This window comes from Chionomys nivalis, chromosome 12 (genome assembly GCF_950005125.1).
Source record: "Chionomys nivalis chromosome 12, mChiNiv1.1, whole genome shotgun sequence".
NCBI classification, from domain to species: domain Eukaryota; kingdom Metazoa; phylum Chordata; class Mammalia; order Rodentia; family Cricetidae; genus Chionomys; species Chionomys nivalis.
In genome coordinates, this window is record NC_080097.1 from 52,436,938 (window position 1) to 52,456,437 (window position 19,500).

Below are 19,500 nucleotides of genomic sequence, written 5' to 3' on the forward strand. Positions count from 1 at the left end.
AAATGACAGTCTCTAACAAGTTTCCAAAGCCAGCCCAGAGAATTAAAGGGGGAAGGAAGGATGCTCCTTTGCCAAAGAAATGAATGAGGACAGGTTGCAGCCAATCAGAAGCAAAACCTACGACTTCACTGAAATAGTCTCCTATTAGTTCAAATTCATACCACACCATGGTAGATAATGAATAGATATGAGGATATGGCTTGTAACAGAATCACTGAAAAGGAGTTGAAAATATCGCTATGTCATCATTTACAACTTGTCTATTAATGTAAATACTGTACTAGACAACCTATACTTTTATTCCTGGGCTTTAACTAGTTCTATATTATATGAGGGAAAGAGACCAAAGTCAAGCCTCAGAACAGAACGCTCAGCTCATGGTAAACCAGCCAGGGTTGGATCCCAGGATGCTGCCTCCTGTTTCGTTCTCTACTAAGGTCCATGTTTGAAATAACATGGTCATGATATGTGTATACTGTACAATGTATGGGAATTTGCACATGCATAACCAGAGGCACCTATGGATATATATCCATACACACACACACACACACACACACTAGAGTTTATCTGACTTGAAGAAACTCATGTACTAAGAAACCTTCACAGAGACTTTTTAGAGCACTTAATCCTATACAAGGCTGCCCTTTTCCTTGCTGCAGTGTGCTGGGTACTTCAGGGCACTATGGGAAGAGGACACTGCAGCCGTCACCCTCAACAAGGTCACATTCAGAGTGAACAGCAAAAGCAAAGCATGTAACAGCAGGGTGTAGCCACCTGGCCCCGGGCACACTGACAGGGGTGCTTAAAGGGCTTATCCCTTAGCTATATAAGTTCAGAGAAAGTGTCATTTAGGTGGGACATGATGATTGACAGTGTCATGGAGGAGGACATGATTGACAGTGTCATGGAGGTAGGATACGTAAAAGTGTCATTGAGGTAGACATGAGTGAAGGGACATGGAGGTGGACATGATTGGCAGTGTCATGGAGGTGAACCTTGGTCACAGGGAAAGATGGAATGTTTGCCATGGCTTGAGAGGAAGAATTAATTGATGGCCAAGTTGGTCCTTTCAAAACTGAAATCAATAAGGGGAAACAATGCCACTTTTTCACAAACTCTTCCACAAGGTGAAACAAAAAGGAACACTGTCAAAACCAGTTTATAGCCTGGTAACAAAAGCATAAAAAAGTGTGAGGAAAACACACAATAGCCAGGTATGGTGATCCTTGCCTGTGTGACAGCGTTCAGGAAACTGAAGCATAAGGATCTCAAATTCAAGCCAACCCCAACAACCCTACACCAATCATCCTCATGACATCCTTATGAAACAGACGTCATAAAAACACTAGCCAACCAAGTTCACCAACAAGAAAAATGATTCCACAACAGACTGGAACTCAGAGTGTCTTGAACATAGTGAAAAAAAAATCCCTTATACTGGAAAAGGGTAGTGAACGTGATCAAAAATGCACTGTACAACTGCTAAAAATATTTTTCAAATTTAAATGCATATGTGAAAAAATTAATCTCATAATGGGATACATTATTACCATTACAAAAAAATTATATGATCATTCACTTTAAAAAATTAAACTCCTATTCAAAACACCCAATAACAAAGGAATAGACTAGAAAATTCCTTATGCTTTTTTGAAAAGTCCCAAATCAACTCTAAGCAGGCACACTGCATCATGAAAGAATGAACACTCTCCCCTAGGACAAAGACAGGGTGCCGCAGCCACCATTTCTGGTCCCCATCATCCTGCCCAGCACAGTTCAGCATACATGTGGAGACAGAGGCATTCAGACCAGAAAAGATGTAAAATCATCTCTCTTTCCAAATATCAGAATATTACAAGGAAATTTATTAAGTCTAACACTACAAAACCCACGGAACTAGTAAATAAGCTCAGAAAGACTGCTAGGTAAAGATAAAATGAAACAGAGCCAGGCCCCATTCCTAGAAACCATTCCCAGAGGAGCTGTAGGAAAGAACTCCATGAACAATAGCACCAGAGACAATAAACACACAGGGACCCTTCAACACAGAAATACAAAATCTACACTCGAAAACTATAGAACAGGGTTGACATTCAAGACCTCAGTAAGTGGGTTCACCAGTCAGAATGGAAACATGCCTCAAATTACAGACTCAATGTAAGACCGTCAAAATCCCAGCCAATCATGCTTCATAAATTTGAAGACTGATCCCATAACTATATGAAAATTTAAAGAACCTAGAAGAGTCTAAATGTTCTTGAAAAAGATTATCCTACAACTCACAATTTTAACATTTTCTATAAAGCTACAGAAATCAAGACAGTGGTACTGGCGTAATGACAGCTATAAAGACAATGAAAAACATAGCTCAGCTGAAGACATTAAAATTAGAAACTCTGAGGCAAAGAACGCCAAGTGCCAAGTAAAAAGCAAATCTGTAGAATGGGAGAGATGGTTGCAGACCATTAGTCTAGTAAAAGGCTAAAATCCAAATTAAGAAACACAGCTCAACAACAAAATGACAAGTCACCCAGTTAAACTGGCAAAGGTCTTGAACAGATGATTATGGAAACAGATTCAGACCATCAATAAATAGATATAAAAAGATAGCAACATCATTATACATCAAGGGAACGCATCTCAAAACCAGGGAGAGAACACTTCATGCCCACTGAGACAGCTGTGTTTATGGCTGCCAGGGGTAAGAGGAGGGGTAAACATGAAATTGTTACTTTATGGGTAGGGTTTTGCAAAATGAAGTTTTAGAGGGACTGGCGAAGATGGTCCAGAAGGTAAAACGCTTGCTATGAACACATGAGAAACTGAGTTCAGATCCTTAGGCCCCACACAGAAGCTGTCCTCATAGCCTCTGAAGCTGTGAGAAATACGCCTCCGCTGCCCAGGCCACCCACTATCTGGTGTGCTGATACTGTCGTCCGGGCGACAGACCAAGATATCCTCTAAGCTGTCTGGTCTATTGAGAGAATTTTAAAACAGAATTTACTGCCTATATCTGACACAGAAATTTCACTTACAAATCTACAAGTTACATTCTTGCTTTGCAAGCATATGACCTGGGTTTGCACTCCTGACTCCACCCCACTCCACGCCTCAGCTGGGGCACATGCTTGTTAACCCAGTGCTGTGAAGGCAGAGACAGGCAGCTCTCTGGTCAGCCAGCCCAGCCTACTTGGAGGGTTCCAGGCCAGTGAAGACCCTGTCTTAAACTTAGAAAGGAAGATGCGGGGGCCAGTGAAGAGGCTCAGCAGGGAGTCTGCAGGACTCACATGGTGGAAGGAAACGATCAACTCCTCTAACTTGTCCTCTGACCTCCACGTAAGCACCATGACATGGGCATGCCCACACATATCATGCATGCGTGCACATAATAATACATAGTTATTATGTATTATTTTTAATAAATAATGGATGTGGATTAAATGTGGATGGCTCCAGATGAATGACACCCGAGGTTGACCTTTTACCTCCACATGTACAAGCATACACATGCACTACACATACATGTGTCTCAGCACACATAAATACACATTCTCTCTCTCCCTCCCTCCCTCCAAAAATATTTATCATCTCTTGGGAGACTGGGCCCTACTTGCCTGATGGATAAGATGAGTTTCTGCCTGTCCACAGCACTTCCTTTGAAACCCCTATAATGTCCCCACTGTCATCCTGCATGGCACTCAGGGAAAGAAGCGGGATGTGGCTATCATATAGTTTCCCATTCCACCCACAGGGAATGTGTCCCAAGAGCTTTAGTAGAGGCTGATGCTGAAAACAGTGTCTATCTGTGGTAGTCTGAATATAATTGACCCCCATAAGCTCATAGGGATGGCGTTATTGGGAAGTGTGGCTTTGTTGGAGTGGGTGTGGCCTTGTTGGAGGGAGTGTGTCATTGTGGTGGTGGCCTCTGAGGCCTCTTATGCTCAAGCTAATCTCGCTGTAGACACAGTTCACTTCCCGTTCCCTGCAGAGTAAAGATGCAGAACTCTCAGCTCTTCTCCAGCACAGCTGCCTGCATGCTGCCACACCCTGCCATGATAACAGTGGACTAAACCTCTGAAACTGTATGCCACCTCAAATAAACGGTTTCCTTTATAGGACTTGCTGGGGTCATAGTGTCTCATCACAGCAACAGAAACCCTAAGATGCTATCCAAACTAGCAACTCCTCCAAACCAGCCTGGCCCCAGAAGGCATGTACAGTCATTAGGTTATCAGAACTAGAGATGCAAAGATGGATGGAAAAACATGCCTCTCAGTTTGAAGGGGCTCACAGATTCACAGGAAAAGGGCAGCAATGCAAGAGCAGGTCTCATGCAAGCCAGATGCACTGTATTGAGAGAAAGAAGAAGAATCAAAGGAATTACTTATCTGATTTACCCAAGGCAGGTCATGTTGGCCAGACCAAGAGTCGCCTATATTCTGATGAAAGAATGTTATTTTCATCCATGTATCTATTAAAGAAGGAGGAACCTTTATTCTGACTACCTCTAAGTACCCCAGGCTGTCCTTGAAACCACCAATCTTCCTGCACCAGTCTTGTCAGTGCAGACCCATCATATCTAGCTCTTACTATGTTCTTAATTAAAAGCAATGATGAATCCAGAACAGCCGAGTTCATATCCATAATGATTCAAGGACTAATGAAGCTAAACAGTATGACCTTGAAATTGAGTGGGGAAGAAAGAGACGATAGATAGAAAGCAGACTGAGGACAAGCCGGACATCCGCTCACAAGAAGAGAGAAAGTAGTTAACCAACAACCGAATAGCATTGGCCTACCAGCAGATAACTAACAGCCAGTCTGCCAACTGCTGTGTTATTATTATTTGGAAAATAGATCTTTCAAGAATATCGGGCTTCATCTTTACAGAAAACAAATCAGATTCAGTCAATGAGCCCAAGGCTAGGGGTCATTTTAAGACCTCATGACAAGACCCAGTGCATCTAAGCTGTCCTTGGACTTGTTCCATTAACAAGAGACCTGGTTTTCCAGAAAAAACAAAAGTTTTATTTGCTTGTTTGTGTGCATACATGCGTGTGTGTGATATGAAACGCAGCCATTAAAAGGAAACAATAATATCATAAGGAGAACAAGACCGTAATTTACCATATCTTCCAACTTTCTGCCTATGTTATGGCAAAAGAAACAGATCAAGACTTGGCTGCCCTTCCAAAGTCATACCTGGTGAAAGAGGTTAAACTAATGGCGTGTTTACAAAGCAACACAAAACAACCTCATGGGCCCTAGACCTGTTGTCTTTAAGGTCAACACAGCTTATGCAGGTAGTTCTTAGAATGCGATGTCACAACAAAGGCAGATCAAAGTCAAATGGTTCGGTGTGCACCTGGCACAGTATTGCAAGCCTTTAATCCCAGCACTCGGGAGACAGAGGCAGATGGATCTCTGTCAGTTCAAGGCCAGCCTGGTCTACTGCCTAAATTCTAGGACAGTCAGGGCTACACACAGAAACCCTGTCTCACAAAACCAAAAATAAATAAATAAATTAAAACAGAAAGAGAAGGCAAGAGAAAAGATAATAGAACATACTAGGCAATGTTACTTAAAAGTAAATTATTTGTGAGTTATATCAGAACTTTCTCTCAATTATTCTTAGACTGCAGCTGACTTTAGATACCTGAAAGCACAGAGAGGGAACGTTCAGGGAACGAGCTGGAGAACCCAGTCCTCCTAACACAGCACATCGCAGGGCATTTCTTCTATTCAGAAAAAGCAGAAAACCAACATTCACTCTAGAGATTTGTTGCCTTTTGAATTCTCTCTCAAAATTACTAGGTGCACGCCCTCAATCTCAGCACTCAGGAGGCACACAGGCAGATCTCCGGACGTTTGAGACCAGCCTGGTCTACAGAGTGAGTTCAAGAATAGCCAGGGATACAGGGAAAGTCTGTCTCAAGGAGGAAAAAAAGATACTAAATGTGTCCAGAAAGTTTCCTGATGACCTGGAGTGACATCCAGTGAGGACAGCTGTTCCACTTCAGAGTCGCAGGGCCCAAGAGTTCTCCAGCTGACTAAGTCTCGGTTCACAATGGTCTTTTTATCCCAGGCCGATCTGCACAGGTCACCACTATCTTCATCTCAGGGCAGTGTCCTATTGACAAAGCTTTCTTCAAAAGCCCCAATCTGAGGACAAAGATGCCCTGTGTGGAGGAGATGTGGCTTCTATACACTTTCCAAGAAAGCCTAAACAGCAGAGCCATCAGTAGCAGGCAGCTTCACCTGCCTGGAGAGACCCTTGTGTCCACAACAGAAGGGAAACTGATGCTGATGCTGGCAGCAACATCTGCTCAACAACAACAAAGGATATTGGACTCTCTGATGGACACCTCCGACAACAACAAAAACTGTAATAATCTACTTGAAGGAGTCAAATCAGTGGTCCAGCTTTTAATAATCCTGAAATTTAATAAGCCCCTCTGCTTAAGAATAGCTGTTGCATGGGGTTTCATTTAATTAATCTCAGCAGGCTTAAAAAGAATCCACAGGAAATCACACACACAAAAAAACCACACCTAGGGCCCAACTGGAAAAGGAAGAAACTCTGCTACCAGGTCGGAGATTACTATTACAAGCTGCAGTGGTTCAGTTCTGGGATGTTTCTCAAAGGCCTGCCCTGCTGGATCCTCAGCCCACAGCACTATTACAAGGTATGTAAGAAGCAGAACCGAGAGAAAGAAAGTAGGTTACCGGAGGAGTGCCTTTGAAGGGAGATGGAAATCCAGACCCCACCCCTTCCTGGCCACCATGAATGAATTGAATATCTCTGCACAGTCACAGGCCCCACCTTCCTCCCACCTGCCATGATGCCAATTCTCCCCCACCATGATGCTGTGCCTTGCCACAGGCCCCCCCAGCCAGCCCAGCTTCTGAAACCAAGACCTCAAATAAACTTTTCCTCCCCACAAGTTGTTTATAAGGGTTTTGTTACAGTCACCAAAAGCCATGGACATAGAAGGCTTGACCCATCCACCTGTTAGGATTTGAATACTACAATGTGGTAAATCAAAGACATGACCTTGTAATGTTAGATCAGAAGGCTTCTAGGTCGGAGCCCATTGAGGGTGAGCACTTTGTATGAAGAGGTCAGATTACCAACAAGGATTAGAAAGAACTCTTACTTCCTCCTCCAAGATCACCTCTGTGAGAAGATGCCTGGCAGGCTCTAAGCCCTGAACAATCTTCTGCACGCTGAACCAATAACAAGCAGCACAAATGGTCTGCAGGCAGAGAAGCCGGGCAGGAGAGTCACCTGTATTGCCATGGTCACCCACACTCCCTCACTTCCTAACCCAGCTTCCCTGAGAAGGAAAAGTCTAGAAGGGTTCCATCTTTCCTCTCAGCAGTAAGACATGATAAACCCATTCATCCTTCAAGTTACAGGTAAGATTAGATCGTGGGAACTTGTCTCTAACACTTCACCCGGGCCAGCACAGCAGCACAGTGCTTCAGGACTGACAGGATCTGGGGGCTGGTGTCTGGGATATCCTGTGGGGTCCCTGTAGAAGGGACTGCTTTCTGAAGGTCAGCATTGCTGCTTACCCTGGTACTGGTTAGGAAGGACAGCAGTGTGAGACAGTCATGTAGCACGGAAAGAAGCTTGTTGTCTATCAGCTGCCTCCCGGGTTGCAACCTTCCATCTTAGAGGGAACCGTGTTTAAAACAGGGTGTGGAGGGTTGAATGAAAATGGGTCCCATGGCATAGGGTAAAAGGTTTGAGCTCACTTCTGGGTGTAAAAGCCCACCAATCCCTGAGTCCAAAATACCACCAATCACTGGGTTTGCCCCAAGCTCAGGACTCAAAATCCCATCAATCTCTACCCTGGAAGTCTCCACCCTAGAAAATTCCTCCCCCAAGAAATCCTACTATAAGCCAGTCTCCTGGTCAATTCCCTTCTTCTCACCTGAGCAGAGGCATCCACCCTCTTGTGTCTTTTCCAATAAATCTCCTGTGTGAGGTTTGTTGTATGTTGTGACCGTAGCATTCCTTAGCTCCCAACTGCCAGGATACTTTCTTCCCTCAGAGCTGTAACACTTCCACTGGGGAAACCTTTCCCCTCAGAGCACATTTACACATAGACTCATAGGGAGTGGCACTATTGGAAGGCACTATTGAATTAGGCCATATGGCCTTACTGGAGTACGTGTGGTCGTGGTGGAGAACCTGTGTCACTGGAGGCGGGGCTTAGAGGTTTCAAATGCTCGAACCAGACCCAGTCTCTCTCTTCCTGCTGCCTGCTAATCTGGGTGTAGAACTCTCAGCTACCTCTCCAGCATCATACCTGCCCGCCTGCTACCATGTTTCCTGCTCCAGTGATAATGGACTAAACCTCTCAAATGGAAGCCAGCTGCAATGAACTGTTTTCCTTTATAAAGGTTACCAGGAGCCGGGCGGTGGTGGAGCACGCCTTTAATCCCAGCACTTGGGAGGCAGAGGCAGGCAGATCTCTGTGAGTTCAAGACCAGCCTGGTCTACAAGAGCTAGTTCCAGGACAGGCTCCAAAACCACAGAGAAACCCTGTCTCGAAAAACCAAAAAAAAAAAAAAGGTTACCAGTTCATGTTGTCTCTTCACAGCAATAAAACCCTAACTAAGACAGTGTGTAAGGGGAAAGTGAAACAAAAGGATTTTTAGGGCAGGAAAGTGAAACAATAGGACATTCTGGGGGAGGTAAAACACTGTATCCTGAAGGGAGCACCTTAAGACAGGAAGTAAACAACTCAAAATAGCTTCAGGAAGTCCCTGAAACTGACCAAATTCATTAGGTCCCTTCCTCCCCGAGAAATTACATGCAGTAAAGATGCTGAGACTCACTTTCACACAGCCCAACTGCCTGAAAGGACAGAGACCAGCAAAGCAGCTAAAAAGAAGTAGAGACATCTAAGCACTCTTGACAAGATCACCTGAGCTGCCAGAAGAGGCTCAGAACAAGGGAACCATCTGGAAAGGACACTCTCCAACCTACTGAGCTGCCTGCAGATTATGCAGTGTGCTCTAGGTACCCAGCTTTTATGAGCTATTGCCCATGCTGGGGTGGGCTCTCGTGACACAGCTATCTTTGAGTTATTTATGCTCAATAAGTAACCCCAATAAAACTCATTAGTTCACCAAGCTGGACTTTAGTGGTGTCCATACTTTAGGCGACTGTCAGTTCCCTATCTGGAGGTAAGGAGACATTTGTTCAAGTCTTCCCAGAAACTGTTACACAACACTTGTCAACAGACAGTTCTGTTGCTGTCGACTGACGAGGGTAACCTGGCAAATACCTAGGTTGCATGGTATATGGTATTATAGCAAGGCCTGCCATCTCCAGGGGCCATGATCAATTAAATATCACAGAGTCAGATCAAACTCGAGAGAAATGATGCAATCAAGAGAGCAGTAACAGGCTGCAAGACTCCTGGCTGGTACGCTGCCGGGCAGTCAACAATGGACTGCATACATGATGGGGGTTCCATGAAGTTCTATAACCTGTGACTGCAGGCACCTTGCTTTGTGTAAGTAGACTGTGACATTTGCAGACCTGTGACATCACCTGAGGACAAAGCAACTAACTCATCTTCTTTCATTAGGAACCCCATGTTCTTATCACACCTACCCCCTGACTTGTCATAAAGAATAGAATGTTCTAAAGCAGCTTCTGCTGTGCCTATTCAGAATTCCACTGCTAAAACCACAGTGGAGTCAGGAACCTGAGACTATGTAAGGGGGAGCCGACATGGCTGGCACCTCACTCCTGAGCACCACGGAGTAGCAGAGCCCATATTTCTGGATAGGATTACCAACACTGCGCCATCTGTGCCTCCCTGGAACAGAGACCATGGCCAAGCCAGGGACCCAGACATCACAAGGGAAAGAAGTCAGTCCCACAGTTCTGACAATGGCCAAGGACACAGAAGAGGCTCTAATACCAGGGTTGAGCTCACCCTGGTAAAACAAGAAGTCCCTTCAACAGGAAGGACCAGGCACTGGCCCTGGGGATCTCAGGTTTGTTTCAGGAGAGTAAAGGTAGAGAAAGCATAAAGAGTAGCCAAGCAGCTCTCAACACACAGCGTTTGAAAGAACAGTGTGCTTATTCTTCTGGCATAGGTTGGAAATTACCCATTGCTTGTGCGGGTTTTTTTAAAGCATTAACATTTAATTTTTCTCACTGATATAAACTCATTTCAAATATAACTAAATCTTTACATATTAATACATTCTCTACTTTTCAAATGAGCATTGGGAGGATGTTATTTCAGAAAGATCCACGAACATTTAAGCAACTGCCATTCCTTTGAAGGCCTGATTTCTAAGCCCTATTCAGGCTGTGGGGCAAGGCCACTGATAGGGCTAAGTCCACACAATGGCAGCTAGTCTTTACCGCCATACTGAGTGGCCTGTGTGCTGGCTGTACAAAAGTTTCCCTCTCACTAAGTAATTGGGCAGCCGAACAAATACAGTGAATCAATTCTTCCCGGCTGCAATCCACATTCAAATATGTGAGGTCGGCCTAACGGTAAACACCCAGTATTTGCAGCCCTGGGCTGCCCAGCAAAACAAAACGAACACCATCATCCAACTTTTCCACAGAAAGAACACATCATGAACAGGATATGAGTTCACAAACTTTTCGCTTAATTAATTAGTTTCCCCATATAGCCAGGGCTAATTCAGCACCAAAATAAACTTGGGGTAGGCAGCACTCAGTGCATCGCAGGCTTCCTTCAGAGAGCTCTATGCTTGCTGCGGGTCATCCTGTGCTCGAATCTTCGTGTCTTGGGTCAACTCGGTTTTAATAACTTGCCTGGATATTTCTTTTTCTTGCCAGGATATTTTAGGGTAATTGTTGGATGGGATTTGATTTAATTAATCCCAGCAGGGTTCAAAGAAAGCCCACAAAGTCGCCATGAAAAATGTCCTTCAGATGTTCTAATACTAAAAGTTGAATAATCATGTTACCACAAAAGACAAATACAGAGAAGGTTGTCACTGCAAATCAAAACCCGAAGAAAGGGGGGCAGTTAGATGGCTCAGCTAATGAAAGCACTTGCCACCATGTCTGACGACCAGAGTTTGATCCCCAGGATCCACATGGTAGAAGGAGAGACCAACTCCAGAAGCAGTTCTTTGACCTTCCCATGTTCTAAGTGAGCACATGTACACATGTGTGTATGTGCATATATATGTACATATGTATGTGTATCTGTGTACACATACACCCCTAAAGAAATGGCTGGTGTGGAGCTCAGAGGGGAAGCATATATGACTGAACCCTGGCTTGTCTGCTTACTATCAAACAAACAAAAATTTCCACTATCTTGGGCTGGACAGATGGCTCAATAAGAGCACTTATTGTTCTTACAGAAGACCCAGGTTTGATTTCCAGCACCTATACGGTGCCTCATAAGCACCTGTAACTCCAGTTCCATGGGATCCAATGTCCTGTGTATGCATCACATACACACAGTGCATAGATACACTTGCAGGCAAAACACCCATACACATAAGAGCTAAATCTAAAAAAAAAAAAAAAAAACAAAAGAAACCAGAAAACCAAAAAGCAAACAAACAAACAAAACAAAACAATTTTATCCATGTCAAGAAAGAAAAACCTTCCCTTGGTTCAAACTGCTAGTTCAGAGTTTGGTTCACAACAGGTGTTCAGCAACAGCTGTCCAATGAGTAAAAAAAAACAAACGAAGCCAGAATCAATGTGCACAGCTGGATACACAATGAAAGACTATGCACTCCTTCTACTAAGGCTAGAAATAGGTAGTTTATAACATAACGGCCTTCACATTCTGGAAGGCAGATCAGGAGTGGAGGAAAAGGGACACCTGGTTTGAGTGAGGCATCAGTGTTGCCCACCACCAGGCCTTCGTTCCCTGTGCACAGCCATATCATCTGAATTGTGCCCCTGAGGGATACGCGCAGTAGACGTGGTGAGCCAGTGTCCGTGACACTTTCCAGTTCTTAGAACACAGAGGGCCACAGGAGAGCTGCAAACTGGTGTGCACTCGACGTGGGATACAGGACCAGCATCGCATCTCTGTAGCGTCCCGTCACGGACCATCAGAACGTTCCCAGGTGCATCCTCAAAACGTCCACAAGGTCTAACCACGCTCCTAAGCCCTTTACCGATCCATCCACTTAACCCTCAACAGTCTGACTCCCCAAACTTGACTGTGTGGGGGTTGCTTTCAAACCGCCCAATGCCTAGGTCTCATCTGAAACCAGGCGCTGTTTTACGTGTGGTGGAGGAGGACAGCAATCAATTTGTTAAGGACAGGTAATTCCAGCATACAGCAGAGCTTCTGAAATCTGCAGCTGAGACAGTTACTGCTGGACATCATTGTGTGTCCACATGGCAATACTAGGCCCTAATAAAGGCTTTTGTCAAATGACAAGGGAGGGGGAAGAGAATGAGACAGAGATGGACAGACAGACAGAGACAGACAGACAGACAGACAGAAAGACAGGCAGGCAGACAGGCAGACAGACAGAGAAATCTCCAAAGTGATGGCAGTTAGAAGTGAGGGAATGAATGATTAAGTCATGAATTAGATTAAGGACCATACAAAAGAAGCTTCAAGGGGGCTGGAGAGGTGGCTCCATCAGTGCTTGCCATGCAGGTATGAGGACCTGAGTTCATATGCACAGCACCCATGTGAAAAAAAAAGAAAAGAAAAGAAACATGGTATGGCATTGCACATCTGTAATCCCAGAGCCAGGAAGGTGAAACAGGAAGATCCTGGGGGCTTCCTGGCTGCCAGTCTAGGCAAACAAGTAACTCTAGGCTAGAGCAAGAGACAGGATATAGACCTCTAACCTCTACATGTATGTGTGTGTTCAGACACACAAAACGCTGGGGGGTTTCAGAGGCCATCTAGCCTTTCCAGCTGCCATTGCCTGCATGGGGACATATAATGCCTGTAGCTTTAGCCTCTTGAGATCACTACAAGAAGGTTCTCTCCACACACCAGACACCTCAGCTTCCCCAGCTCAGGGACTGAGGAAGGTTCCTCTCCTTTATATGCTCGCTCAAGTCTTTGCCTGGTCATAGTGGCAGACTAATGCAGCTTCTGGACATGACACCTGAGGCACAGAGAAGTCAATACCTTCACAAGATCACACAGCTGATAAGCACCAGGCAAACCACAAGGTCAAAGGGCTGTGAACTGCTAAGAAATTGCCCTTCTTCCCTCTGACCTTGGCTTCTCATTTTGTCTTCTCACAAGACTTTCAGAGTCTAGAAATTCCTGGCCAAGAAACAGAAGCAAAATTGTACTATTCCCCAATGGACTTGGGTAAAAGTGTAACAGAATCAGGTACAACCCAAAGAGATGAAACTAGGGAAGGAAGCTGGGTGTGTCCCACACATGTAGTGTGACTGAGGGTTTACGCCGAGCCAGTCATCCATCATTCCTACCAGATGGAGCTGGTTGTGTTTAAATTAGGGGTCTGATTTGCTTTTATCTATTCCACATGAGCTAATTGGTTTGTTCAGGAATAAAATGTGTAGAAGATTTGAAAAAAATGAAAGAAATCCTGGCAGCCATGGGTGTCCGTTAAGAAGTGACATGAAGCAGGGTTAGCAGAAGAGACAGGATCTGCACAGCAAGAAAAGAGCGAGCAATGTGGACAGCTGCTGGGCTGGGGGAACCCACCAGGGCTCAACAGTTGACTGTACAGGTGCTCAGACAGCCATGACCAAGAGCTGTGTAGGGACGGCAGAAGAGTGGCCACCTCAAATGTGCGAGTCCATCAGCATGATCCACAGCACTGAAAAAGCATTTTCGTTTTCTTACTACAGCAGGAAAGTAAAGTAGCTGCCAGGATGTCCTGAAATCATGCACCCTAGAGCTATGGCTGCCAGACACCTGCGACACACAGGAGAGTCAAGGTTCAATCATGCAGATAGCTAAGCACTTGCCCAACATGCTTAAGACCCTAGGTTCCACCCCAGCATCTCACACACACACAAAAGATAAACAAGAAACCTATTTACAGGTTACTAGGCTGTCTAGGCTGTACTCGCAAATGTCTATTCAATAGGTATGGGAGCAGCCCTAAAACTTCCTAACAAGTCCCCACACCTAGATCATAGCATCACAACTATGGTAAGCATCCATAAGAAACAGCCTCTCTCTCTCTCTCTCTCTCTCTCTCTCTGTGTGTGTGTGTGTGTGTGTGTGTGAGGGGAGGGGGCTGATTGTCTCTCTAGTCTCCGCTTGTGCTGCCCTGAAAACGCATCAGCCAGCCTGTGCTTCCTCATCTCCGGGAAGGCCTTCTTCAACCTTGGATCTCCTGGGAGCCCCACTCTCTCCTGCATGAACTGACCGCCACCCCCAAGTGCTCTTCAATGTTCAGTGTTTTACACACCCCTCCCGCTTTACACAAGAAGGCGAAAACTGCTTCAGATCGATCAGCATCTTGCACATAAACACCACCCAACACATGTTAGGTACATGCGTTTCTGCAAAGCAGCAGAGACAGTATGATCACACAGGCCTGGGACAGCAGTAGCTACAAGTCAGAGTGACTGTCCTCGCCACCACACCATTCATGGATTAGAACATTACAGGGGAACACTCCACGCCCTTGAAGGGTGGCAACCAAGCACACTTCCAAAGCAGAGACAATTTTTCTTCTGCCACAGAGAAGTCCTAAGTCACACGAATGTGTTAAAAGTACACACGTGGCTCCAAAACCACAAGGAAACCCTGTCTCGAAAAACCAAAAAAAAAAAAAAAAAAGTACACACGTAAACTGGGGTACAAGATCCCTTTATCTCTGGCACGTACGGTGTGCTCAGCACCAGGGACTGATCTCTGACCACTTAATGAGACGGAACGGCACGGCTGGCACTCCAGCACAACAGACCACCCCATTTCTGTCACTTTTTAAGAAGGTTTGGGCTGCAATACTGGGCCCATGGCATGGCAGGCTTCCCGTCTAGTGCTGCCGCAAGGTCAGCCTGGCTTCCCCTCCTCTTGTATCTGCTTCATAGGTGATCAGAGGCTCCCCCTCCTAATTCAGTACCACACACAGCAGGATGCAGAGGTGCAAAGTGATAACTAGGAGGGACCAAGGTTTGGTGGCCTAAGGAAGCTCCTTGTAGCTGAGGTCCTTCCAAGTTTCTCCCCATTCCAAACCTCTGTCTCTGTCTGGCCTTGTCAAGCCAGTCTCTGATTCCTCCCCAGGGACAGAAGGAAACCCACTCAGTCACCCCATTAATGGGAACTAAGGGGAAAGGTTAGCCCTTTTCTACCCAATCAGATCTACAGAGTTCTCTGCAAGCTCATCAATCGCTCATCAATCCTGTGGCTAGGTCCCAAGAGGGAGGCGGGGGGGGAAATTCTGAAGCAGACACACGGTCTCTGAAATCAGCATTGTCAGAGCTCCCCATGACCCACAAAGTCAGCAAATGGTACTGCTCCTGAGCCATGTGTGGCTGTGTTTTCTGATAAGGAAACCGGGTACTTTAAGATGCTCACCAGCAGAGGTAACAAACAGTCTTAGGTCTCAGACACTGGAGTATTATTACCCGTGTCCACCAAAATGGACAATCTCAGCCACAGTAAATAGAATATTTTATTCTATACAAATAAAAATCATTCGTTTGCCAATCTCAGCATTTGCCACTCTGCCACAGCTCCTGGTGGGTGGAGGGGAGCCTATCAAGCATCACACCCTGGTAGAGCCAAAACAGGACACAGATTTCTCTGGGTCCTCAAGCTAACACGGGCCCTGCTCCCCTGTCCTGTGCTATCTCTTTAGTTCAGCAAGCAGAAACTATCACCTTGTAAAAGGCCCAGGGATGGCATACTTGACTCAGCAAACGGCTCTAGTAAGCCTGACAGACATGGATTCAAATCTGTCTTTCTGCTGACAGTGGGGTCTGGTCTTCCCTGAACCTCCAGATTCTACTACAGAGCAGTGAACCCCAGCTGTGGCCACCTGAATCAGAGACCACAGACGACACGCACAGATGTTTTCTCCCTCATCCCAAGGAGCCCATGGTCACCCCTGCATGCTAACAACCTAAGTGCAGAGGGAAGCCCAGGTGTACAACCCCTCCCCACCCCCAGGGCAGCAGGGTGGAATTACATCTAGAAAGGCTGATCTGGAAGATGGGCACCACCGAAAGGTTCTCCAACAGTGCCCATGCGAATCAGTGCAGAGGGCTGCAGGGTGAACTCAAAGAAGAGGCAGACTGAGTGTACACAGAGGCCAACACAAAACAGCGGCTCCCCCTCCTCTGCCTTTCTGTCTCCTGCGTTGCTGTTGCCTTCGAGACACAGAGCTAAGTAAAATTGCGTACATTCTCTGTGCTGATGTGATTCCCTCAGGAGAGGGAAAGGGTAAAACACACTGGTTACTGATTGTGAAATTCTTGTGTGTGATATGGTTTACCTTAGAAAGCATGCACCTCTGCCGTTCGTTCCTGCTACTCTGGGAGTATTTGTTCTTCTAGAAACACCTGAATTTATACCTATTTTTGTGATGCCATTACATCAATTGTGCCATCACACGTCTCAAAAGCAAACATTTTCTTAAGTCTTTAAGGCTTCAGCCAAGAAAGGAAAGGAAACTACAGATGATGCCTACTCCCCGTGTGCAGGCCCACTGCTCTTCAGCTCAGAAAAAGATAAGAAAATAAGGCTACTTTCCACACCAAGCTGCAAAGCCAGAGGTCCAAAGACTGGTCCTGGGGCCAGCTCTGGGGTTTTGTCTCTTTGTTTCTGGACTGTTTCCTGCTGTGTGGGATCTAAGGTCCCTTCCAGCTAACAAAGTCCCTTAACTCCAGCAATCTCCTCCTTCAGAAAACTTGCCTCCCACTCTTAGAAGTGAAGACTAGCCAGGAAGTATCTGCAAGGCTTTAAGGCTATATAATGAAAGAGAAATGAAAAGACCTATGAAACCACAGGGCTCTCAGAGACCCACGCCAAGGTCCACTCCACTGAAAGTGAAACCTAACTCCCGACACAGGAGCCAGTTAGCAATAACTTTTTATGGAATTTTCTTCCCAAAGTCCTCTGATGAAGATGGGAAGCGGACTGGAGGCACGGATGAAGTGACACCAGGTTTTCTGGAAGACACTAGCCATTTGACTTTCCCCAGGCACTGTCCTACAAGAGTATACTCTGTGTCCTAAACAGGCATACACTGCAAAATAAACAAAACACGGCAAGTAACAACCTCGTTTCCAAAGCTGCCTGCCAGGCCTGTCTGAGTTCAAGAAGTCACACCACCCCATGAGAAGAGGTTTAACAGCACAGCCATGACAGACCTGACTGTGGCCTTCTCTGAGCATACCCTTTCCCCATCCGCAAAAGGGGACAGCCCCGGGTCTTCCTTGACAGGGATTGGAGGAGGATTTTAAGGGACTATTACTGTTTGGCACAGTGTTTGATAAAAGGCTGTGAAATCATCTCATTAATGTTGATAACGTTATCACTGCAGGACTGCAGGTCCAATTCTACCTCAGTAGACAGACAGTGGCAGAAGGAGACGCCTGAGAGCCAGGCAGGGCGGCCTGTGGACGTGCAGCAGCCATCCTGTCGCTTCCAGACTTTCTGGAAAAAGAAATGGCTGTGAGGTAATTCAGAGCTTACTGGGGAGGAAGAAAGTGAACATAGTGGTGTTCTTGGCCTGTGTGGGGGGGAACCCACGAGGGATCTGAAACCAAGTGAGCTGGAAAGGCCACTTGTGGCGGGGAGGGGGAGTACTTGCCAGGAAGAAACAGGCTAAAAAGGCAGAAACAGTGAAGGGCCTACACACAGATCACAAATAAAGGACAGGCTCGCTGTTCACTAAACAGGGGGGGGGGTACGACGGTGAGAGGGTAGGGAGGGGTGGGCGCAACTGGGGCCAAGGAGGTGAGTGAAAAATAATTAAACACGAGAAAGGGAAACAACCGCCCCATAGGCTCTAGAGGGTGGGGGAGGGGCAGAGAACAAGGTTCGGCCCCACATGGTGGGGTGCATAATTAACCCGTACTCGGAGAACAATGCTGCAAGGAAGTTTGAAAGGGGTAGGAGGGAAAAAGAGAAAGGGAGCATTTGCTAGGAAAGGTGGAAAAAGACAACCGGGGGGCGGGGGGCGCAAACGGTGAGATTTCTGTGCTTTGATTAAAAAAAAAATGAGCAGAAAATAGAAGGTCTAGAGAAGTTAGAAAACACTAGACAACAGAAAAGAGGTAAAAAGAGCCGGAAAAATCGTGGGGGTAGGGAGACATACAGCTCTGGGAAGCCTTGGTAACCAGCAGTGAATAAATTCAAATTACTATTCTACTTATCAATGCCATGATCCCATGTTGGGCAGCAACTATAACAGCCTGGCTCGCTTGTGTTAGGTTTGTTTCGTTGTGGGGATTTTTTGTTTGTTTGTTTGTTTGTTTGTTTGTTTGACTCGGAGAAGAAATCTGCTCCGGCTCTGTAACTTTGCAGTGGTCCGCCAGCACAATCCACCTGAATTCCTCTCCGACGCCTGCTGCAAGTCGCCCGTTCCTGAGACTGGCCAGTATAGCAATTCCCCATATCCTGAACAGAACTGGAGCCAAACCAACTCTGCCAACTCACTCTCTGTGCAAGTGACGACAAAGTTCCCAAGTCTTTATTCCAGGCTGCGTCCCAGTAGGGACCTGGGAAGAAACTTGCTTTCTAATTCAAGTGCTCCAACCAAACGCAACCTCTCAATCCCCTCCAAGCACAGGTCACGCCCTCCGAGGAAGGAAGCGTTCAAGGGGGGCAGTGGCGGCCAACCTTTGTCCGTCGTCCTGGCGCAACCCCGCAGCCCGCCCTACGAGCAGGGAGAGCGGGTAGAGTTTCAGGGTAATCCCTGACCGGTCCTTGCGGAAAGGCACCAGGGCGCTGCCGAGCGAGCACTGAGCAGCCGCTACCAGGAGGATCGCGCAAAGTGGCGCAACAGGTGAGCAGCCCCGGCCGGTCCCACGAGCCGCTCGAGCAGAAGCTGACAGTGGGACACCCTCAGGTCACCGAGGCCGTCCTTGGCGCTCCTCATTTCCTCCGCGATGCCCACCCCTGTGTTCCCGTCCCGCAAATACGAGCGCCTCCCTCGGCAGTCTCACCTCGGCGGTCCCCACTCCACCGAAGCTCCAAAACCCGCGTATCCAAGACGCCCTACGCGCCGGCCGGCTCCAGCACGGATCCAAGCGCGAGCTCGCCAGGCTCTGCGCGCCGCGGCCGCCACAGAAAGAGCAGCATAGATTCCGCCCTCCCGCGCTTAGCAGCCTCCTCCCACGGGCCACGCCCCTAGCCCGCTCCCGAAGCCACGCCCACGCACTGCTCCCCTGAAGTCTCGCCCCCGAACCCGCTCGGGGGTTGGTCTTCGCAGTCCCCCCCTCACCCCTGCTCTGCCGGCCTTCTCCACCGGGGCCACGCCCCCAGCTCATCTTCCCTTAGACCGCGCCCCTACCCGCCGCGGTTTTTAGCCCCTCGATCATGCCCCAGCCAC

At 46.8% G+C, this 19,500-nt stretch overlaps 1 protein-coding gene across 1 annotated transcript in view; it reads right to left on the reverse strand.

Annotated features, from left to right (window-relative positions):
- Spata13 (spermatogenesis associated 13) overlaps positions 1 to 19,225 on the reverse strand; it is a 129,397-nt gene extending 110,172 nt beyond the window's left edge. Inside the window, exon 1 of the mRNA XM_057786343.1 lies at positions 19,115 to 19,225. The gene's annotated coding sequence lies outside the window, so the exon portion shown is untranslated. The remainder of the gene's footprint in view (positions 1 to 19,114) is intronic.
- Positions 19,226 to 19,500: the final 275 nt, after the last annotated feature.